A 22,944-nucleotide genomic window follows, 5' to 3' on the forward strand; every position below is an offset into this window, starting at 1 on the left:
AAGAATAGGCTATAGATTATGCCTTCGATCATTACAACGACTTTATTCACATTACGCGGGTCCAAACAACTGGGTGGCAGACCGGCTTATTCTTTCTGTTAACCCCCTTTTCTTTCCTTCTGCTCTTCTTCTGTCTCCTCCAGAGTGGCAAACGTGAAATATTCGCCCTTGCACGACCACTGGCTCACATTGAAAAAAGGTTTCGCCCTCTTCCAAACCCTCACCCTGGAAAAAAAAAAATACCGCTTGAATATCCGTACGTCTGAACAGAATTTTGGGTACCATTTCGTCAACCAATTTCAGACCCGCTTCTTAGAGCGAATCACTCGTTTTCCTTAAACATTTACCTGATCACTGGGACGCCGGCACCATGGAAGTTGATTACCCGCGACCACCACGCGTGAATTCCGAGTATAGTCGCTGCACATACATACGAAATGACAGCGTGTAACTGAAAGGAGACGAACGCGCAACCCGGAGGGAGGGAGGTCGCACCCCACTGTGGACTGTCTACCCCCCCACCCCCCCTCGCAGATCTTCGCTGGGGCCTCTGGTTTCGCTCGCACAGTGCACCGACGAACTGTGATCTCAGAGAACAGTACTCACTCTTCATGAAGCCTGGGCTCCTCGCCGTCGTCCAAAGATACTTCGCTGTTTAATTTGCTATAAAAAAAAAACGCGGGTTCGCGATCCCGGCCGCGGCGGCTGAATTTCGATGAAGGCGAAATTCTAGAGGCCCGTGTGCTGTGCGATGTCAGTGCACGTTAAAGAACCTCAGGTGGTCGAAATTTCCGGAGCCCTTCGCTACGGCGCCCCTCATAGCCTAAGTTGCTTCGGGACGTCAAACCCCAATAAACCTAAACCTATAAAAAAATAGACGGTCGATTTTCGTAGTTAGTTCAAATGCGAATTAGGTATGCGAGGCCTGTGTGGCCTTTGTTTTCCATTTTTTATCACGGTAACGCTTTGTTATCCATGATGCTCTTATGCGATTAAACTCAAGCGCATTCTGTGTGCTTGCATGACATCGATTAAGCAGAGTAGATATGTGAGACAATGTTTATTACAGTCGTTATATGCACACATACCAGTCACGGCTCCCATTCTGCACAAGATCCAACGTCGTCAGCGTTGCTGTCATCAGCGCTGTGTGCGGAAAAGCAGGTGGTCCACCTACCACCTGGGTCACGTGACCTGGGTGGGCTTGAGCGCTAGCTTACTAAAAGATGAAAGGACCGTGCGGGCGCGGTGGGAAGAAGGGTGGGACGATGGGTCTCTGAAAAATAGTTAAAAGAAAAGCTAACGCTGTGGGGTGCGGCCGTTCCTCTGCGAGGCTGCCAGCGAACATAACTGATGCGGTAAGAGAAAGAAAAAAAAACGGAAGAGGATGATGATGAACTTGCAAAACCGCACATTAAAAAGAAAAAAGGCTAACTGCGCCCTATTAAGCGGCAGATTAGAACGCTTGAAACAGCAACTCAGCAGCACCGCGCCAGCGTGAGTCCGTTCCATTCAGGATCTTGATCCTAAAAAAACAAATGGAATGTTTTGATATATTTGAGCGACATTTGACTTCACAAATTTTCGACCTTTGATCCGTGCCTACGGTTACAAAATGTGGAGGCAAAGCATACGACCTGAATCATTTTAATATGAGACAAGAACGCCAAATAAAAAATGTTAACATGACGCTTTACAACATACTCGGTTTCTTCATCAGGTGTGACTGCGAGCAAGTTGCAACTTGCATTTTTCAGCCCTCGTTTAGACAGCCGCTGGGTCACTGACCGGAGACCGCGAATGTAAGAGGGAGACGTTTAGAATAGGGTGAAGCTATTGGTTAAGCGCCCTAGGAGAGTAGCAGGGGGCCACTGCGCAGGCGCAGTACAATAACGCTCCTCCTTCCGGCTATTGTCCTGCACCTGCGCGCTGGCGCCCCGCCATTCCCCTATGCCCATAAGCGACAGCGTCATCATCATCATCAGCCTGACTACGCCCACTCTCTCCAATTAACCCTGTCCTTTGACAGTCAGCCACCGTACCCTCGCACACTTCTTAATCTCATCCGCTCACTTAACTTGCTGGAGCACCCTGCTGCGCTTGCCTCCTCTTGGAATCCACTCCATTACCCTTAAGGACCAGTCGTTATCTTGCCTTCGCATCACACGGCCTCCCAAGCCCATTTCATCCTCTTGATTTCGAGTAGGATCTCAATTATCCGCGTTTGTTCCCTCACCCACTCTGCTCGCTTGTGGTCTCTTAACGTTGGACCTATCATTTTTCTTTCAATAAATCACTGCGTTGCCCATAACTAAAGCTGAAACCCTTTTCGTTAGCCTCTACATTTCTATCCCTAGGTAGGTACCGGTAAGTTACAGCTGTAATGTATCTTTCTCCTGAGGGATATTGGCAAACTCCCATATATAATCTGAGAGAGCTTGGCACTCCGCCCCATTCTTATTCTTCTAGTTATTTTCCTCTCATGATCCGGATTAGCAGCTATACTACCTGCCCCAAATACACGTAATACGTTACCACTTGCACCACATCACTACCAGTTGGGAACTCTGTTTCTTCATGAGATTGCTGAACATTACGTTGGTTTTATGCTTGCCAATTTTAAGACCTACAGCACTAATCTGCCTGTATAACTGATTGATCATGCTTTGTAACTCATCTCCTGAGTGACTTAGCAAGAGAATGTCATCAGCGAATCTTTAATTACTTAGGTATTCTCCATTAACTCTTATCCCCAACTGTTTGCAATCTAGGGCTCGAAACACCTCCTGTAAACAGGCGGTGATTAGCAATGGCGAGATCGTGTCTCCCTGCTTGACACCCTTCCCTATTGAAGCCGCCGCGGTGGCCCAGTGGTTACGGCGGTCGGCTGCTGACTCGAAAGACGCGGCTTTGATCCCGGCCGTGGCGGTCGAATTTCGATGGAGGCGAAATTCTAGAGTCCCGTGTACTGTGCGATGTCAGTGCATTTTAAATAACCCCAGGTGGCCGAAATTTCCGGAGCCCCTCACTACGGCGTCTCTCATAGCCTGAGTCCCTTTGGGACGTAAAACCCCATAAATCAAATCAAATCACATCTTCCTGATTGGAATTTTATTGCTGACGTTATAACGTAATATGGTAGCTGCGGAGATGTTATACCGACAGCGTCACCCTAACGTAAATGTCGCTTATCTTGTGGTCACATGCCTCGCAGTGTTCGACCACTGCACTTCGATCCCTGTTCATTTGAGTCGCATCCGCTTTGCGCTGCTTCATTTTCCCGCCTGTTGGTTTCGCCCATGTACAGAGGGCAAAGCGCTTATCTAGAACACGTTCTGGGCGTGGTTCGGGCTGAACACGCGATATTGTAGCGCGGGCTACATTGGCCACAGTCTCGCCATTTCGCGTGCTCTCTTGGTCGACCATATTGCGCATGCAATATGAGCATATTGAAATGAGATATTGACCATAATCTGGGAATGCGCTAGCTATCCAGGGGCCAAAGAAAACATAAATTGTAGAGAAACCTGGCCAGCCCTGTTGCGGAGCAAGGCCCCTGCTCCACAGCAACAAGCCATCCGCCTGGCAGAAGAAGCCGCGAGGAGTCAAGACCTCTTCGCCTGCTTGTAATCGCGGAGGTTCCGGCCCCGTCTCGGGGAGTAGGGGGCCTCCTTATCTGGTGGAAAATAAAGTTGATAACATCATCATCATCGGGCGTACCTCGCCACGCGCGCTCGCCGCTGCGGGCTACTGCGCATGCGCCACGGGATTGATCCCCGTGTGTAAATGTGGAGGGAGTACTGCGCCGTGTCACACGGCGCAGCAATGAACAACAGCAATGAATAAAATGAACGCCGACGGCCTATGGCTTCAGCGCCGCGTTTCTGGCACAACCTTGTCAATGCCTGCAGCCCATCTCTCTCTCTCATAAACCCACGTAAGTACATAAACCCACGAACGATTCAGGAGTCCAGTGACCCAGGGAGCCATTATGCGCACGTTTTGTCCTCAAATTTATCGGAGTTTAAAACGTTGTCAGCGCCAAAGCCAATGAACACAACGAACGCCGACGGCCTATGGCTTCAGCGACCCCGACGACCTATGGCTTCACCAACGAGGAGAACACGAAGAGAAACCATAAGATATCAATAAACGCTTCACAATTGATACTGCACATTTTTTGCCTTTTTTTAGTCATAATTACACGTACCAGAATTTCAAGGTTTAACAGGGAAGAAACCAAGCTAATAGCAACAAGCTTAACCAAAACATAACAACACCTCAAGCTGCGTATATCCTGGCATAGCAGAGCTAAGCCACTGCCAACTTATAGCGATATCTAGCGATAAAATTTGGTGACAAATGTCTGGATGCAAGCATGAGCAGTTAAACTGATATGATTTCATCGTAATTTTTTGCCTTCCTGGTCAGAGCAGCTTTTCGAGCTGCGGAACACAACGCTCGGTCGTTCTAGACTTCACGCGTATGCAGGACAACCATAGCGCGCAACAAGATGGCGCTCTCGTCGCGGCCACAGGAGCCAGACGATCGAGTTCGGGAAATTCGATACTAACTGTCGCCACAAGGCGTGATATGTGTGCGACTGTTGTCAGCGCCTTTCGACACGCCCATTACAGAAGCCTGGCGAGCGCCCCCTCGGCAACTCCATTTCTGCAGCGCAATTTGGGCCTGCGAGCACTCCTCTCTTGGAGCTTTTAGTTTCGAAGCTCGCAACAGTATGGCGGATGGGGGTGGGACATAGATTAAATCTAAAATTAAAAAGAATGAAAAATGTGTTCAGTACGGCAGATGGGGGGGGGGGGAGGGTTCGGTTGCCATGCAGGAGCCTCCTGGCGGGCGCCAAATCTAACAGTGAACAGTGTCCAGAGTGCAGTCTAGAGTCCAGAGCCGTTCTCCTGCGCGGCCATTTTCCGCCGACTGGCGCACCGCGGTGCGGGCGCTCGTTTGTGGACTGCTGGGCTGTGGCACCTTCGGGCGCTCAAAAAACAACTACCTTTCTTCGACAGTGCGGTTGCGTTGCAGGAAGCCTTTACGTTATCAAAAGAATAAAATTGATGCGTTAGTCTTGATATTTAGTTCGACATTCTCGTTAAATTATGCCGATGCTTAGCACGCTCTCGTGCTGTCGCCACTGTAATTAGCTCCCTCGGAGAGGAAACGTTTTTGGTCAGTATCAAGCACTAGGTGTATGGCTAGCATGCAGTTCCAGTTGCAATGCACTCTTAATCCGTCCGGCCGGCCACAACCCCCTCCCCCCCTCCCCCCTACAAAGGCTTTGTTGTCGCCTGCGTGGTGGTGTGCCAGTTGCATCAGCAAGTTATCGTTGTGAGTTCAGCTGAGGCGGAGGGCGAACAGGAAATTAACTTTGCTATCTGCCGCATATGTGTGCGCATTTTAGTCTATCTGGTGCATAAAAACGTATTTCCGCTTAATTTATCAAAGCTTGAATAAATATTAGCAGAAAAAGCAGGATTCACGAATTCTGCGGCCCGTAGTGGCGTCTATTTTATGGAAAGCTCTCGGTACGTGTGACAGCGTCGCGTAGCCCTTTAGCCAAGTGCCATAGAACGTAATAAAATCGTGTATAGATTTTACTCAGGGAGATACCAACAGCAGAGAGACACCACGGTCAGCCCTTTACCACGTGATCCCTTTGACATTCGTGTCTAAATAGCAACTTAAACCGGTAGCGATCGTGCTTATTCATTCATTCAATTTCAAAAATATTCCCTATTTAGAGACCTCAGTAAGCGCACTCGTACCTGTACTCGGGGGCGACAGATGTCTGGGAGATCTTCCTTCGCGCAGAAATGTCTCGTATTCATCGTCATGAGCTACCGCAGCCGGTGTAGTATTTTGCGTGTGAGAATCCTGAGACGTCAATGACTGCACGCGCATTCTTGCTAAGCGACAACTTGGACTCAGAGGGAATTGTCGTCTTCGTATACATGTCATCCTGGACCGCGGAGCTCAAGAGTGCATCATGCTGGAGTTCATTTTCCATAGAAAGTTGAGGTTAAGCAACCTTGTGAAACCCACAATTATTTTCAGGGTGGTTAAGAAAAGCTCATATTCTGTTTCAACAGATTGATTGTCATAGCTGTTGGTATCCGCCGAAAATAGTGATCGGTTTCTCGTCTCCGAGGTTACTACGTTTTATTGCAGCTGGTTAGCGTGTGATGTGACATAATTCCGATTGATGTCAAAGGCTACCTTCGTTACTGTCGTGCGAGCGGCCGCGGGGAATGCCTTCCTTTGGCACACGCAGTTTTGCCCCTCTACCGTAAGTACCGAGTTCGGACATCTTCAAGCTATGCTTGGTATTTTGACGAACAGACCGAGTGGTGGCACTTGATGGCAGCATCGCTGCGTTTTGAGCGAGTTGGTTGCTCATAGTGACTGGAAATTTTGCGCACACAACAATTAGGGACAAGAAAAAAGACACACTCAGGCGCAACGATAAACACATGAAAAAGAGCCCGATCATCATTGCTGCATTTGGAGCTGGTTGGTTGCTCATAGCGGCTAAAAATTTCGCGCTCACAACAAACATGGACATGAACGGAGAGACACACAGGCGCAAAGATAAGGACTTGAAAAAGAACCAGATTCACACAAAATGTAGTCCAGCATCGCTGAGTTTTGGCCGTGTTTGTCACTCATTGTGGCCGGAAATGTTGCACACAAAACAAACATGGACAAGGAAGGGGACGCACACAGCCGCAAGGATAGACACATGTAAAAAAACCCGGTGGATTGGAAATGTGGTTGAGCGGTGGCTGGCCTGGAAAAGTTAGGGCGTTCCAGGGAAATCCGCTAACAGTGCCTGGGCTGGCATGCTCCACGCCTGGAGTGGTAGACTGGGCATCTGTTGCGAGACTGTTGTCTTCAACAATGAAGCAGTCCTCATCGTCACTGCTGTCAATTATTATCGGGGCTACATCTTCAACCTGGGGCGTTCGCGGTTCCTCACTCCAATCTTGACCGCCGAGTGCATCTTGTATGTCACAAGTGCCGTTATTCGGCTGACCAGGAACTCCACACTCAGTGTCCTCGTGAGGGCGCGGATTTACCTCCTCCTGAGACGGGCTGCTGCCTACAGGGGTCACATTTCTTCCATCGCGTGAAGGTCCAGCTGAATTATCTGATATCCTAATGGCAACCACATGGCTGTACTTCTCTGGACCACTCCTGAATTCCAAACAGTCTGGCCAAAACACGCTGCGATCCTCCGAGTTGCGGGAATGAGAAACAACGCACCCGGGCTCCTGCAGGTTTTGCTGTGGGCTACTTTCAAAGTAAAGACCATAAAAAGAACTGCTGTCACAAGATGAATCCTCTTCGGGGTTGTTTATAACCTGCTGCGGACTCCGCGCAAGCGAGGGCGGAGTCGTGCTCCTTGCAGAAAATTCAAGTGTATGAAGAAATGACTTCTCGCCACTTTCTACTGCCGCCTCAGGCTTGTCACTATAGCTAGACTCAGCAGTTCCACTGGCCGCTCCGGGCCCCTCCAGATCTTGCGTAGCGCTGTTATCAGGGTAAACGCCATAAAAAGAAGTGCGGTCACAGGATGAATCCCCTTCGGGGTTGTCTATAATCTGCTTTGGACTCCGCGCTGGACAGGACGAAGTCGTCCTCCTTGCAGAAAATTCATCTAGGATAGCAAGGAGTGATTCGTCCTCGCTGTCGACAGCCCACACAGTGGCCTCGCTTTCGTTAGACTGAGCCCCCCCAGTGGCCCCTCCGAGCCCCAGTAGGTCTTGCCGTGCGATGTCTTCAAAGTCAAGGCCAGAAAAGGAACTCTCACAGGGTGCATCTCCTTCTGGGCTGTTTACATTCTGCTGCGGAGTCGGTGCAGGAGAAGGCAAGGGCGTCGACCTTTCAGCCAATTCATCTAGGATAGCAAGAATTGACTCATGGTTGCTTTCTGCTGCTGCCTCAGGGTCTTGGCTATGGCAAGACTGAGCACTTCCACTCGCCACTCCCCTGTATTGTACAGGATGGCTCATGTTTGAGGTTTCCGGTCTAGGCGTGTTCGGAGTCTTCAAGTGCTCTCGATCTCCGCCTGTTGAAATGAAAGTAACAACAAGCAAGTTATTGTTAGCACAAAAATTCTGAGGGCACTAAGTCTGCTTGGGTGGATGAATGCGAAATCACGTGTTTTTAGGAAAGGAAAGGTTTTTGAGGAAAGGGCGCGGTAGCTCTAAAATCGCGACATCTCGATGAGCACCTCAACCGTGCCTTAAAGCATGCAACTGAAGGTGCATATGTCATCGGCCCGAACCTCTGTCGCAAGCTAAAATCGAACTTCACATCTCGACATCTAAGTGGGGACCTCAACCGCACATTAAAAAGATGTAGTCTCAAAAAGCGTGCAATTGATGGTGTTTAAGTCATTCTTCGGAACCCCTGTCGCAAGCTAGCCTCTAGCTTCATTAAAACATGGAAGCTATATGCAAAGAGAAACGCAAGGATACCACCCGGAATGCTGTATGACGAACGCTTGCTCAAAATTTTGGGTAATGTATTCGGGAATACTGCCACCCCATTCAAGTCAACCAGTGATCACATAGCTCGGATTTCGTCTGCCGGTAGGATGAAGCTGGCATATCCTTTTCCCCTGAGGGATACTGGTAAAGCGCCATTCATGATCTTAGAGAACCTGCCAAACCCGTTCGGCCCCATTCTTATCGTACTTAATCAATTTTCATGATCCGGATCTGTTCTACCCGCCATAAGTAGACGTATTCTCTAAGCACTTCTAACGCCTTGCTATCAATCGTTAACTGTTGTTCCCTTCCGATTTTGTTCAGCATTACTTTGGTTTGCAACATATTATTCTTTAGACCGCCCGTTCAGCTATGCCTATCCAAAATATTGATCGTGCTTTGCATTTCATCCCATGAGTGAGTTCGGAAGGCATTGGGATCAGCGAATCGCAAATTACTGATATATTCTTTATGAGGTCTTATCCACAACTTTCTAGGCCTATGAATACCTCCTGTAAACAGGCGGTGGATAGCACTGGCGAGATCGTGTCTCCCTGCATATGATCCTTCCTTATTGGAGTTTTATTGCTCTCTTAATGGAAGACTACGGTCGCAGTTGTCGATATTTGTCAGGACCTTTCCGCATGCCTTTTCTACCCCTTGGTTACGATATGTCTGCATGACTGCTGAGGTTTTGATTGAGTCAAATCCTTTCTCATAACCTGTGAAGGCTATATGCAAGGGTTGGTTGTATTCTGGGCATTTCTTAATAACCTCATTGATAGTGTGAATATGGTTCAAGTCGAGTAGCTTTCCCGAAACCCTGCCTGATCGTTCGGTTGAATGAAGTGTGATGTTGTCCCGGCTCTATTATTCATTTCCTTAGTAAATACTTTGTAGGCAACAGAGAGCATGTTGATCGGCCTGTAATTTTTTCAAGTTCTTGACGTCGCCCTTCTCATGGATTGACTTGTTAGCGTTCTTCCAAGCTTCCGGTACTCTCGAAGTGATAAGACATTCCGCATGGAGGGTGGCTTGGTTTTCTAGCACAATCTCAACAGCTTCCTTCAAGAGACGTGCTCTTACCTGATCCTCAGCAGGTGCTTTCTCCTTTCGCATTGCTCCTAAGGCTTTATTCACTTCCTATGTCATTACTGGATAGCTGTCCCATTGCTGTACGCTACTGGCTCTCTCATTAACGTCCTGATCGTAATGGATACTGTATACATTTGTGTGGGATTCTTCGGCTACTTTAAGTAACTTATCCATATATTGCTAATGACACTGCCCTCTTTTCCCTTTAAAGCATACATGTGATTTTTTGCCTATGCCTAGTTTCCTCTTCACCACTTTCATTCTGTCTCCGTTCTTTAGAACATGCTCAATTGTCTCCGCATTTAACTTCCGTATGTCGGTTACCTTGCGTTTAATGATTACCTTTTATAGCTCTGCCAGTGCTATTCTGTCTGTGGGGTTAGAAGCTTTCATGCTTCGTCGTGTCTTAATCGAACCTCTTAATAAGAGTAATTGTTACAATGGATTTTATACAGCAACCTCAAAGACGACCCAACTCATACTGAACATGGCTTTCGACTCATGTGGATATCTAGCCACGTACAATTCAGTTGCGTTAGATTGAGAGGAGTACTGTTTTAGCAAAAGTAACCAAACTGCGTGCTGTCCTCTTACTGCGGAACCCTTGCAACTTCCCTAAAAGACATGCGAGCGAAAAGAGGCACTCTTTACGACTTACATGACAGACGCCAACAGTCGTTGAAAAAACGCAGCGTAGGGGTTGTTTTTAATTTGTGGGTTCATGAATGGGCGTATAATAAGGTTATTAGTCAAAGATAATTGATTAGAAAGCTAGAAAAATGACAACTATATGCCGCTAGTGCGATCAGAAAGTACGACCTTCAAATTTCGCGTCCTGTGCTCTACCAGCTGAGCTACGGCGACGCCTGCCTAATCCTCTGCTTTCGGGTGTATTTATCTGTAGTGTAACCTAGCCTTCAGACTGTTCACCAGCGCCACCCTCGTCCATAGCGGCGGACGCAGTTTGCTGCGCGAGAGCCCTCTTATTCTGCCTATGATATCAATACTTCCAGAACCGAGGCCCTTGTTAGCTGTTGAGGAGACAAGGGAAGGGAAAAAGGCGCCGGTTATTACATGCCTGGTTTTGTCAAATGGTCTTGTAAGGTGAGGAGAAGAGACCTCTTACAGATTTAGTGCATGAATGGTGACATAGGTGCTTCACTAAACGTGTAAGAAGCATACCATGAAGCCTGATTATTTTTGGCAAGGACTGTACCTGAGAGCGACACTGCTTAAATGAACCAGTGACTGCTGCGGGATGTGTGGCTATAAGTTTTGCCAGCTTCCAAGAGCTTTCTTGCAAGCGTTGTCAGTGTCCGCAGTCAAACAACAAAGAAAATAAAGACAAGAAGTAAATCAAACTCCCGTGCTCGACACCCGGCCCCGAACGCCGGATGTGGAACGTCTCCTTCGCTTTACGAGCAGCGGGTTGCTGGTGCTTGAGCCCGAGAAAAACGGTGTCAAGCTGAAGCCTCGAACGTCTGATATGCCAACTTAGCATGCACAGCTAGCATTATGAATTATGTGTCAATACAGACGGTTCAGATGGCAGCTTTATCTGCGTCTTCATCAATGTTATATTTTTCTCAGTCTAAATGATCAGACGACTGAACCTATGAAACGAAAGTCCGAACTCTCTTATCAGGCTTTAATGAGCGTGACAAGCCCACCTTAGGAGTTCAAGTGCGGTGGCCGGCTGAGCACAACAAAGCCGAGGACAGTTCGCCTTGTGCTCTTGTGCTGAAGGCCGCTCGACGTGCCTGCACCGTAAACATTTAGTGTGAGTGCGTACAGCGAGCATCCGCACCGTAACGATTAGAGATATGAAAGGACAGCCCCTATTGCTCACGTAACCAGTGTACTGCACCGTTATACTCATGACATACTTTATGCACTCGTGTATAAGGCTGCTTATGTTTGCCTTTACAGTGTTGCCTTTACACTGTTACACTGTTGCTGTATGTAGGTCGCACGTTCTCGCCGAGCCGCACACTGGGCACGTCGCTTAGCCAGTCTTGTTTCACGCTCTTCCTCTGTCTCTGTAGCTCGCCGCTCTCTTTTACGCGCATTACGACGAGCCTCCCTAGTGGTAGGCGGCATCGACGCGAAGCAATGTTAAGGCGCTGGTGGTTGGCACAGCTACTGCTTTCTAGCGACGTGAGTCGAGCCTAAATCTCTTCAGCGTAACTAAAGCCCCTCAATGAAACAAAAGTAGCGAAAAGCTTTGAACTTTCCGACACTCCTCCTCTCCTAGCGCGCGTTCGGAGAATCGAGCCTCTCAAAAGCGCGCTTCGATTCTGGAGGCCACGCCGTGGTGGCACCGCCGCGGCTGGCGACGGCGCGAGTCGGTCGCCCTTCTCTTCGGCGTGACGTCACAAAGCACCCGTTGCGCTCCTAGCGGAGAGCGCAGTCGTTAGGCGCCGGTGGTGGTGGCACCGCCGCGCTAAGGCAAAGGCTGAAAGTGCAAGTACGAGTAGTAAAGCTTTCGCTTTAAAATACCAAATAAGTAGTTTGAGGTGCTAAACAGTGCTGTCGCCGCCACGCGTGTATGCTTTCGCTGCCTATGCGCGCACTTGCATGGCTGTGTTTTGATTGTTTTTGGCTCCTATATAGTTACATGGTGTGCGGCCCCAACATTTCATGACTACTCTCGTGATCGTGCAGCCCAGCAGTGTCATATGTACTACGTTTCTCTCACTGTCGCCGATCTGTGGGTATATACGATAAAAGAAGCCCGTGAATAGTGCAGGTCGCAGCGCGGTCCCCCCAGTAATTACTCCTTATTACAAAGTAACAAATTATTAGGAAGGGAAGCTCTTTACTAGCGGAGAGTAAGTCGCATAGAAAGCGCGAAGACTCTTCTACTCAAGTGTTAATCGACATCGCTTGTATTTCCTCTCTAGGAACTGATATGTTAATGTATCTGTATTGCGTCCTCAGTTTTCTTGTACGCGTTTCATTCGGTGCTGATAGTACACTACACAAGGTAGTGAACACACGGGGCCGCATTTTTACACCAGGAGCTGCTGCTGCTCCTGGGTTTCTCGTCGTCTTTCTCGTAGACGTAGTGGAATCGGTAGTGGTATTAAGTCGCACTAGTCGTCGGTATAATTATTGGGTGCGTTGTCATGGGGACCACTGGAGGTAGGCTACAGTGAAGGGATGAGTTTAATGAAGCTGAGAGTGCGACGGAATCCCGTCTGGCCGGGTGGGGACATTTGAAACCAATAACTATTGAATAAGATGAAACTGCAGGCGAGGTTACCACATCGGTGGATCAGGGTTATCGATTCCAGACTATACGCCTGAAGAAGGGTGATGAAGGTGATAGGGTGACGGAATCTCGCTTCACTGGGCGGGAACGACTGAAACGATGGAGATCTAAAAAAACAATTAGTATTAGATCTGAACTCGATATATGGCCGCTTCTTACTGTGCACTCAAGGCTATTTAAAAACGACTCACTTCTGTTAATGCTTTCACTACGGACGGAGCCCCCGCACTGGAAGCCGAAACTCCAACGATCATTCTTTTCCTGGCCGGCGTCTCTGTTTTTCTTTCATGAAGGAGGGTATGATATGTGTAAGGTATCGGTAGTGTTCGCGGGGGTCATCGGAACGCGGCTGGGGGCACTCAAAGCGGAGCGTCTCCTTTCTTGGAACGCGGCCGCTCGCGAACGCGCCGGGAAGTACGGCTGTCCACCCGCCCCGCGGAACCGATTCGCGCACGTTCTGGCATGAATGTATATTTGTGTTTTTGTTTTATTTTGTGGTGGAGAGAGCGCTCTACCTTACGGAAGCTGGAGGGCTGGCCATGCCCTTGAAGAACCAATCACGTTGAGAGCACAACATGATTGGAAGCTACGGAATGTGGGCCGGGCCTTTAGGGCTTTAAAACTGGGCCCCGGAGCCGTAAGCGGGGTTCTGCGCTAAGGTGAGATGCAACGCATCTTCGGCCATGCCGAGATAGGGGCCTCCCCTAGTATTAGCCAGATCCACCTTTTTGTTGTTTGGTTTGTCCTTTTGCCGTTTAATTTGTCTCGAGTGTCTAAACTTCTGTACGCTGTAAATATCTGTACATAAACCTCAGTTATTGCCTTTTTTTATCCCTGCGTGTCAACACATCTTGAGACCGTCTCTGACGGGGCACCGCTGGTGCGAAGATCGAGCTTCAGTCTTCGAGTTACCAACCGTCTCTGGCGGGGCACCTCAGGTGCAAGGAAGACAAAGAACCTGTGTGATCTTTACTGGCGCAGTCGACAGGATCCTGCGGCCATCGTAAGACGGCGCAGGAAGAAAATTGAAGGCAAGGAGAAAGGCGACGGTCAGGCAACAGCAGCGTTCGAGAAAGGACCTGCGGAGAGACGGCGGCAAGGATGCAAGGACCACGGCAGTAGTCCAGCGACGCGGGACTGCATACGGTCCAGAAAAGGAGCGCGTCGATAACTCGACAGTCACCGGCGTCGCGAAGCAAGGCGACAGCAGCGGACACAGGACCAGCGGCGTCCGACAGCTCATCGCAGCGTCCGGGGAAAGTGGCGGTGGACCCCGACGCCAAGGAGCTGGCAATGCGGATCGACGCATCGAAACCGTGAGTTTCCTTGGTCGCATTGTTCACGTCCCTGTGTTCGAGCCGATAGGACATCTGAGGGGTACGGAAGGCGGTATGGAGAGCTATCCAAGCCTGCCCTCACTTGATGTGAGGTACCAAGTGGAATTAGCGAAGGCGCGCTTAGCGTACTTTCAGGCTGAACTTGCGAAAGTAAATGGAAGAAAGGCGCCACTGTGCGAGGAGAAACCTCAGAATGTTAAGTGCGTCTTGGAGGAATTAGAAGCAAAGCGCCAGCAGCTAGCGCTGGAGCTCACTGAGCTCAAGGAGGCTAGGAAAGCTAGTGAACTAGCCAGGGAGAGCTGCTCTGAGTCCCGAGAGGCGAGGCCGCCTGTGCTGGAAGACAAAGGAATATACCTGTCAAGCACAGGTCAAGAAAACAGCCAGGCAGAAGAAAAGAGGGAGCCAGCTTTCCACGAAAGTGCAATCTCTCGTGAAGAAAGTATCGTGACGGAACGCAGCGTCGCGGTAGTCGAGGCGGTGAACGCGCACTCCGACGATCCAGCTGCACAAGTTAGCTCAACCCCTAATGAGACCAGGGACGCGGACGCGAGTTCAGGATTGTTGGAAGTCACTCTGACAATTCCGAAAACGCAGTCCCAAGCAAGCTGTGAAAAAGAGCATTTCGTGCAGCAGGAAACGGTCGGTGAGGACAGACGTCAGATCGGCGAGCGAGTGAAAGGAGGAAGTCTGGCGTCGCCGCAACCGCACACTGTGTCGGGCATAGGGTATGAAGTGCCCCATAGCGTTGATAGTGGCAGGAGCGTTCCATCCGAGGCAAAGAACGAAGGTTGGCCTGATGGGCCGACGGGACCGAGCGCCACGCATTTGTTGAACGCACTCGACGTGTGTCCCACCAGGTCCTTGGAGGACAAGGAGATGCGTGGCGAGTTGCCACAAAACAAATTCGGATCAAGCGACTGCGAGAGAGCTCATGCAGCCTCAGACTATGCCACGAAGCCGGCAAGCGCCGATCAGGCACGGAGCGGCGGTTTCAAAGTTTGCTCGTGCAGTAAAGGTGCAGATGGCCCCGGGCGAGGTGGAGTGGCAGGAGGCAGGTGCGTGGCTTTCACCTTGAAAGTCGGCGCGTGGAACAGTTCGTTCCGTACTGCAGTACGCCAGATCAAGTGTAGTAAAACCGGCCTCACTGGTACGGTTAGATTGAGGAGAGGATATGCTCCTTGCGCAGGGCGCGGCCCGTGCTGGCGCGCCGGAGAGAGCGTGCCCTTAGGTGCGTTGTGTGGTCAGGGGTTTAGACCCATCGAGAACCGGGATGCTTTTGATCCTGGAGGGCACCGGCTTTCGAGTTCTTGCCCCGCTGTGCCACCAACCTAATGAGTATAGTGGCCATTAGGCGTTCTTAGTGTTGAGACGCGTGGTGGCTCGAACGCACACAGGGACGCTCGGTGCGACCAAGGAGGCTCACGTGGCCCGTATCAGTGCTACTGAACGCTCTAGTTGCGAGTGTCGGTGTGTGTGTCCCGAGCAGGACGCGGGTGTGCATGCTGGTGAACTGCGTACAGCCCATCAACTTGGACGCTGTGTTACGGCGCACGGCAGGCATGCCACTGTATGTATTTGAGTGTGCAATTTGCGTAATTTTGTGTTGGTGCCCGTGTACATTTTTTTGCTTTTGGTTTGTTTGATGCCAGTGCTTGTGTAGCTTCGGTATGTCACCCGAAGGGTGGTTTCGTGTCAGACACCGATCCCTTTTGTTTGTAATTCTAAAAGTGCCATTTGGGCCCTTTGTACAATCTTGGGAAGGGCGTGTAAGGTATCGGTAGTGTTCGCGGGGGTCATCGGAACGCGGCTGGGGGCACTCAAAGCGGAGCGTCTCCTTTCTTGGAACGCGGCCGCTCGCGAACGCGCCGGGAAGTACGGGTGTCCACCCGCCCCGCGGAACCGATTCGCGCACGTTCTGGCATGAATGTATATTTGTGTTTTTGTTTTATTTTGTGGTGGAGAGAGCGCTCTACCTAACGGAAGCTGGAGGGCTGGCCATGCCCTTGAAGAACCAATCACGTTGAGAGCACAACATGATTGGAAGCTACGGAATGTGGGCCGGGCCTTTAGGGCTTTAAAACTGGGCCCCGGAGCCGTAAGCGGGGTTCTGCGCTAAGGTGAGATGCAACGCATCTTCGGCCATGCCGAGATAGGGGCCTCCCCTAGTATTAGCCAGATCCACCTTTTTGTTGTTTGGTTTGTCCTTTTGCCGTTTGGTTTGTCCTTTTGCCGTTTAATTTGTCTCGAGTGTCTAAACTTCTGTACGCTGTAAATATCTGTACATAAACCTCAGTTATTGCCTTTTTTTATCCCTGCGTGTCAACACATCTTGAGACCGTCTCTGACGGGGCACCGCTGGTGCGAAGATCGAGCTTCAGTCTTCGAGTTACCAACCGTCTCTGGCGGGGCACCTCAGGTGCAAGGAAGACAAAGAACCTGTGTGATCTTTACTATATGAGTGTAAGAATGCGTAACCGGTGGGTAGTTTTCACCGGGAAATATCGGAGGGTGGCTATTGTGGAAGAAGGTGGGTAAAGCGATACTGGAGGAATTCCAAACCGGGCGATGGTTACTGTGAAAGGAGGAGCGTAGGACGAGAGCGTAAAAAGGGGCAACCGGCAGGCTGTTGCCATGGGAACCAGCCGGATCGTAGTTACCGTAAAAGTAGGGCATGCGGCACCGTAGGAAGATGGAACCGGAGGGCGTTTACCAAGTGAACCGTCTGGAAGGTTGTTACCGTGGAAAAAGGAGGTTCTGGCAAGAGCGGAGGAATCCCCAATCTGAGTATGGTTGCCGCGGAAGGAGGATATGGAGACAGCGTAAAAAAGCACGACGGGTGGTGGTTGCCACGAGAACCACCAGGAGAGTAGCTACCCTGGAACAAGGAGGGTTACTGTGGGCGGAGGGAGATGTGGCGAAAGCCTAAGAAGGCGTCACCAGAGGGTGATTACCGTGGTACCGTCCGGAAGCTCGTTCCGTGAATGGAGAAGGGTGTGGCGAGTGGGGAAGAATCCCCGACTGTAGGATGCTTTCCGTGGAAGAAAGAAGGTATGGCGAGAGCATAGGAAAGCTTAACTCGAGGGTGGTTACTGTGGAAGGAGGAAGGTAAGGCGAGAGCGTAAGGTGCAAGCGCAGGGTGGTTGCCACGGGAGCCCCCGGTAGGCGGCTAACATGGAAGAAGAAGGGTTTGGTGAGACCGCAAGAATACTTAACTCGAGGTTGGTTACAAAGGTAACCGTTCGGTAGGTGCTAACCATGAAATAAGACCGTGTGGCAGGAGCGGAACAATCCCCGACCAGAGGTTGGTTTCCATAGAAGAAAGAGCCTTTAGGGAGAGAATAGGAAAGTTTTACCGGAGGGTGGCTAACGTGGTAGGACAAAGGTATGGCGAGAGAGTAAGTCGCAGACGTTGACTGGTTGGCACGGGAGGGACCCGGAGGGTAGTTACACTGGAAGGAGCAGGAGGAGGGTTTACCGTGGAAGGAGGACGGTGTGGAGCCAGCATAGAAGTGCGTAACCGGTTGGCGGTCACCACGGCTCCTTTCCGGAGTGTAGCGTGGTTCCTTTGCGGCAGCTGGTGAGAAACGCGCCACCCGAGGAGAGGGTCCCCAGTAAAGCAGTGCGCCTAGAACAGCTGACTAGGGCACAGAGCTAGGCGGAAAGGGAGTGCATGATGAAAACAAAATAGAGCGCTATAGAACTATAGAGATACTCAGTCGCTCTCATATTCTCTTGGTCAACAAATCGTAATCGATAAATACCTTAACAGCTGTAACCGAATCTCGAGTCACGCAGTGGTAACCGTTATGTCAATGTTTTTTTTGTGGTTGCGGCGTTGGAGACCTGGGCCTCAGGAGGCGAGATCGGATCCTGTAGCGTTTTAATGTAGGCGAAGTGCAAAAGAAGCCCGCGTGTTCAGAGACGCTATCGCACGTCAGAAGATCTCAGGCGGTCGAAATTATTGCGGGGCCTTCTACTACGGCCCATCTTTCTCTGTTCCTTCTTTCACTCCCCCCATGGTTCCTTCTCCCATGTTGTGGGTGAGGTGTCCAGTGGTGTGTGAGCCAGTTGCTGTGACTTCCCTTCTCTCATTTGTGATTTCTGTCATATGACGGTGATATAGTTGAAATATGCTTCTCGAGGTGTTGTTGAGAAGTTCTGGTGGAGGGCCGATATTGTGACGGAAATGAAAAAAACAGTAGCTGTCTCACTCAGTATCTGGGCGAACTTTTCCTGCTGGGGCGCAGGACTACATAAAGGAGAGGACAAGTACACACAACGTCGTAAAATTAGCAACTGACTGCTCCACTCCCACGCAGCACAAAATCTTCTTTACCAAAGAAATTCAACGCCAACTAGCCTCCGTACAACATTTGCCGTCTCACTCAGGCTAGAACAGTGAAATAAAAGCAGAGATGTGTTGAGCAAACGAGGGTGTTAGAAAAAAATGCAGGTGCAGCCACACTACACGCGGCTTAGGTCGGCCAATTTCCCTTTAGCCACCTGCTTTTCGTACTTCCGCAACTTGATGAAACTGGTATACCCGACATCATAATTTCAATATAAAACACAGCTAAATAGTATCACTTTAGTAAGATCATAGCGCTGTTTTAAGCCAAATCTTTTCCCACAAGAGATTGATTACCATGGCGAGTGAGTGGAGCAAATATCGACAATGCCCACGCAAAAAATTCGCACGCGATCAGTGGGATTCTTGCGATACCTTCTTGGTCCTTCCTGATGTGCCCGCGTGATCACCCCGAGAACGCCCGCACCCTGGAGCGCCTGCCGGAGCCTCAGCCTGCACCCCAACCAAAGAAGGTGTACAGAACATTCTTAACCTTTTGCGCACGTTAAAGTTACAGAACAAGAACCGTTTGCTGTCTTAACGTGTTTTTCCGCGCTTGCACAGCCTTCTCTGCGCTATAGAGCTACTTTTCTTTTTCCTCGCATTACCACGACCTTAGGGCAGATATAGCACCCTCTGTTCACACAGTAAGTGCAGCCCTACATCGTTCGTCTCCTTAGAGCTTAAAAAACATTAGAGCAGCGTTTTTATGCACCACTCATTTCACCCTTTCTCTTTCTCCGAGCGAGTCCAGCCCATGGGCAGCGCCTCTCCATTTCGGGCAGCGCCTCTCCAAAGCAGCACCTCTCCATTTTTTTGGTTTTGTGTTTCGCTAACGCTTGACCGCAGCTTTACTCTGCCGCTGTTATTTCTTTGCTTCTCTTCTCACTTTTGTTCAGCACTGTCTTTATGCAGCCGTCCTCAGTGCCCCTGTAGTTTTTTTAAGGCAGCCCATCGGCGCGCTACATCTCTAGCGTTTGGAAACGGGCCCCTCCGTTTTTGCTTTCTCTCAGAGAGCCTCGTGATCTGCGCAACTTTTCCGTGCTGTTGCTAGCGCCTCTCTCTCTTTTTCCCCTCCTCTAACTCCTTTCACCTGCATTGTCACTCACGGTGAAGACATGCGTGGGCTGCAGTGTTTCTGGGAGTTAAATTCTCGCCCTAACACTAACTGTCGCGTGCCTCAGACTGCAGTGACTCCGGCTCTGCGCTCTCCGTCCTTTTCTTTTCAATCGCTAGCAGTTCTGACCGGCGGCTGTCGCGGCGTCAGTCCTCGTTTATAGTTGTTTGTTGTTCGCAGCTGTTTCCACAGATCGGACCTGCCGAAACCAACATGGAAGATGGCTCGGATGGCACGGATTCCATCCCTAACAGCCGGGGTTACCGCATCACACTGGAGAGGACAGCCAGGCACAGCGCCTGTAGCGTAGAGTGCGACCCCCGGTTTTCCTCCGCCCCCTTGAGCTGATGGTGAGCGCTCTCCTGGAGGAGGCGAACAAGGGTCGGCATCGCCTTCAGACGGAAGATGTCCCATGGTTCTCGGTCCCCCCGCCCTCCCAACGAGCAGTACCACGGAGCTCGCCTTCCAGGAGGCAATCCGCTTTGCCACCCCCTCGGTATCAAGGGAGTCCTCGTGCGAGAGTGATCCGCAGCTCTCGCCCTCGGCCGCCCACACAAAACAGAGGGAAAAGTTCTTGGTGTCGAACTCTTTGCCGCGTCCTGGCTCCCGACGGCAGCCCAAGAAGAAGAGGAGCTCAAATCCAAAACGCCCTGCCCTATCCCCCCCTAGCCAGAGGATGGAGCTGCATGGATCTGCAGGATCCCCTGCAGCAATGGTAACAAACTCTTTGGCCAGCTGCGTAACACCCGCTATTTCCGACTCAGGTGCCCTCGAGGAGGCAGTCACTGAGCCCACCCAAAGGCCCTGGGAACGGCGGCGCCCACGAACAATCCAACGGCTTCAGCCAGCCCCTCATCCGAGCCCCTCATCCGAGTCCCACCCAGGCGGGAACCATATGGCAGGGGAGAAGCCAACGGACACACGGTCAAGTACATTCGACAACCTCCTGTGCATGGCCAGCCAATAGCTCCAAGCCACCACACCACTACTCAGCACTTACTCGCCGCCAGTCAGTCACCTGACACTCCCAGGAGATCCCTTCCAAAATGACTCTGGACAGGCATTGGCAGGAGTCCACTCTGCATCAAGAGTGAGTACCCATGCCGACTCGCCCACTAATCCTGAGCAGTCCAGCGCAGGTGAAGGGGACGGCAGCGATCCAGGTGGCTGAATAAAGATCTAGTGCAAGGCCAGGCGTCCAGCTTCCCGCAGATGTTCAAGGCTGACAACGACCCTGTAAGGGATCGTTAGTGTACGCGGGGTCATCGGAACGCGGCTGGGAGCGCTCAAAGCGAAGCGTCTCCTTTCTCGGAACGCGGCCGCTCGCGAACGCGCCAGGAAGTACGGGTGGCCCCTGCCCCGCGGTACCGATTCGCGCACGTACTGGCACGAATGTGTATTTGTGTTTGTTTTTATGTTTATTTAGTGGTAGAGAGGGTGGTTTACCTTGTTGAAGCCGGAGGGCTGGCCATGCCCTTGAAGATCCAATCATGTTAAGAGCACAACATGATTGGAAGCTACGAAATGCGGGCCGGGCCTTTAGGGCTTTAAAACCGGGCCCCGGAGCTGGAAGCGGGGTTCTGCGCTAAGGTGAGATGCTATGCATCTTCGGCTACGCCGAGTAGGGGCCTCCCCTAGTATTAGCCAGTTCCGCCTTATGGTTGTTTGTCTTTTGGCCGTTGTATCTAACTTGTAAATTCTGTAAATATTTGTATATAAATCTTCAGTTATTCCCTTTGTTATCCCTGCATCTCAACTGATCACAACTCCGTCTCTGACGGGGCACCCCTGGTGCGAAGAAATAAGCTTCAGTCTTCGAGTTACCAACCGTCTCTGGCGGGGCACCTCTGGTGCAAAGAAGAAGAAGAACCTGATCTTTACTGACCCTTTTCCGCCATTTACAATGGGCCGACCTCTCGAGGACATGGTCATGGAGGACTACAGCGCCTTCCTATACAGCCAACCTGGATCCTGGAGGTACGGTTGAACAGGAAGCGCAACATCATCGCAGCAGACGTCTCCACCAATGTATCCTGGGACCAGCTGCTGACCTTCACCTCCTTCTTCTCCGCTCCGGTCCAGGCCTTCGAGGCTTCTCGACCTGAAGGCAGCATCGGAGCTGTCGACGGGGTCGACCGCGAAGTGTCCGACAACGACATCGCGGCCACTATTGAGGCGTGTAGAAATTATTAGTCTAAGGCACCATGGCCGTGCCGTCACGGTTCCCTTCACCACCCCTCCCCCTGACCATGTCTTTATTGCAGGCATGCGTTTCCAGGTGCGCCCTCACATGGTCCGGCGTGGCAGCTTCGTGGCACAACCACGTGGCAGCTTCGTGCACCAGGCCCCTGCGCTGTACACAGTACGATAGGGAGTGCTCGGCCTCTGCATCCAGGTGTTTCCACTGCGGAGGGCGTCACCGGGCTTCGAACACCACCTGTCCCAGGTGGAAGGAACAGAGCCAGGTCACCAAGGTCCTTCGCAGGACAGCCAACACCGCGGCGCGACGCACAGTCATGGCCCAGCTGCGACCACCACAGCAGCCCAGGCACCGTGCGAGTCCCGCTTCTGCAGCCAGCTCCTCGGCAGACTGGACGGGATTATCCAGCTACACCAAGGCTCTCAGGTAACGGAGCAATAGCCCCCCCCCCCCCGCGATTGGCTGCACTGGAACCGCCACCTCCCACGTTCGAGGCTGTCCAGCCCTCGGTGACCACTGCCCTGTGGCAAATCGTCCACAACCTTGTGCACCAGCTTCCGCCCAGTTCAGGGGCTCGGAAGCTGTACGAGGCTGCTCTCAATGCCGAGAACCCTATCGACCGTCATTATGGACAGTAGTAAAGAAAACACCGGAAGGCCACGCGTCTTGCAGGGGAAGGTGAAGTCCCCTGCACGCACGCCTTGACGACCTAAAAGACCTTGTCTAGCAGGGCACCCTGTACTACGACGTGCTCGCCCTCCAGGAGACCCGAATTCCTGCCGAAGCCTCCCGCCTTCCTGGGTACACGGGGTACTCGGAACGCTCCTGCTTCTCGCTACACGAGTACAACGACGCCTCCTTTTTGTGACAATGCCAACGCTCAGGAGAGACCATGCACGACCATTTATGTCACAAACAGCATCGGCCACATCGTCCTGGCAGTGCCTGACCCGGACCTGGGCCACTTGGAGATTTGTACGGGGCGAGTCCGAATGTGCAACACGGACACCTCAGTGCCTTCGGTATACCTCCCTCCCAGTGTGCCTTGGGATCCATCCTGCCT

The 22,944-nt window shown here is 51.2% G+C and overlaps 1 pseudogene; it reads left to right on the forward strand.

The window, feature by feature from the left end:
• The window catches only part of LOC149356804 (uncharacterized), a 60,248-nt pseudogene extending 40,219 nt beyond the window's left edge, over positions 1 to 20,029 (forward strand).
• Positions 20,030 to 22,944: the final 2,915 nt, after the last annotated feature.

Source organism: Amblyomma mixtum, chromosome 3 (genome assembly GCF_055824585.1).
Source record: "Amblyomma mixtum isolate Tamu chromosome 3, ASM5582458v1, whole genome shotgun sequence".
NCBI classification, from domain to species: domain Eukaryota; kingdom Metazoa; phylum Arthropoda; class Arachnida; order Ixodida; family Ixodidae; genus Amblyomma; species Amblyomma mixtum.